A 1364-nucleotide genomic window follows, 5' to 3' on the forward strand; every position below is an offset into this window, starting at 1 on the left:
CACAGTCTTAGGTTGTGTAGAAGTTCTCAAACTTGACAATGCAAGTTGTAAAATGTAAATTAAAACCAGAATACATTGATCAGCAAATGTCATTATCTGATATTTCATACCTAAAATAACATTAGCAACACACTACTGGTGACACTGAGACATTTTACCACTTCATGGAAAATATTAACTCATTACTTGGGTTAACTGGCAACAGACCAGCAACATGACTGGGTATAAAAGGACCATTTCAGAACTGAACCATTCATTTGTAATCATCAGGAGAAGTTGACTAATTTTTGATAAGCTGCATCTGAAAGTTATGCACAACTTCCGAATAATGTTTCTGAATGTAAAATTGTGAAGACCCCACAATCTACAGTTTATTGTATCAACACAATAAGAAAATCAGGAGGAATCTCTGCGCGCAAGTTGCATATTTATATACTCCATTACTGCTGAAAAGTGCTCAGACCATGTGTGTCAAGCTCTAGTCCTCAAAGGCCATATTTCTGCAGGTTTTAGATCATTCCCTGCTTCAACACACCTGATCAAATTCAAATGGCTATCCTCAACAGTATGTTGTCAAGTTCAGCGCCAGCATGTTGACCCACTGATCGGATTCAAATGTGCTACAACTAAAAACATTAAAAACCTGCAGGATAGCAGCCCTAAAGGACAGACGCTGGAAATCCCTGACAGAGACTCACAGCATATTCCCATCCAGACAGCGTTTCTTTAAGTAGAGGCCAAACCGAGACAATGCCAAACCACATTCTTCATCCATCACAACAGCATGGCTTTGCAGAAAGAGTCTGATTGGTGCACACACATGCCTCCAGCAACTAGTCTCTTTACATTTAAAACATTTACAGTTATGAAGAGGAGATGCTACACAAAGTCATCATCCTATAACCACCAACATTTTTGGAATAGATGAAATATAAGCCAACTATGAAGAGATTCAAAAGTTAAGAAACATGACCTCAAAGAGACACAAACCAACCACACTTGAATTGTGATTACAAAATAAGCATAGGCAAGATACATTGTTGGAGAAACAAAATGTTTTAAAATAAACAGATGAAATATTAATTTCTATTAAGAAATCTAATCACGAGACACACCAACATTTGAAGAATCCATACTTAAAACTTTTCCTCTGTATTTTTATTTTTTTTATTTTTTTACAAAACATGAAACAATATCTTATATTGTGAAAATCTCTAGCGGAAGCTTGGTTTTTGACTCTGGCTCGGATGATGCTGTCCCTGGTAGGTTTGGGGGAGGGGGAGTGCCTGTGCTGGTTGGATCTGGGAGCAGACAAACTTGCGTAGTCTTGCCACGGTTCTTGCTGTCTGTCTGCCTATCTGCAT

Source organism: Telmatherina bonti (assembly GCF_933228915.1).
Source record: "Telmatherina bonti genome assembly, chromosome: 4".
Classification (NCBI taxonomy): domain Eukaryota; kingdom Metazoa; phylum Chordata; class Actinopteri; order Atheriniformes; family Telmatherinidae; genus Telmatherina; species Telmatherina bonti.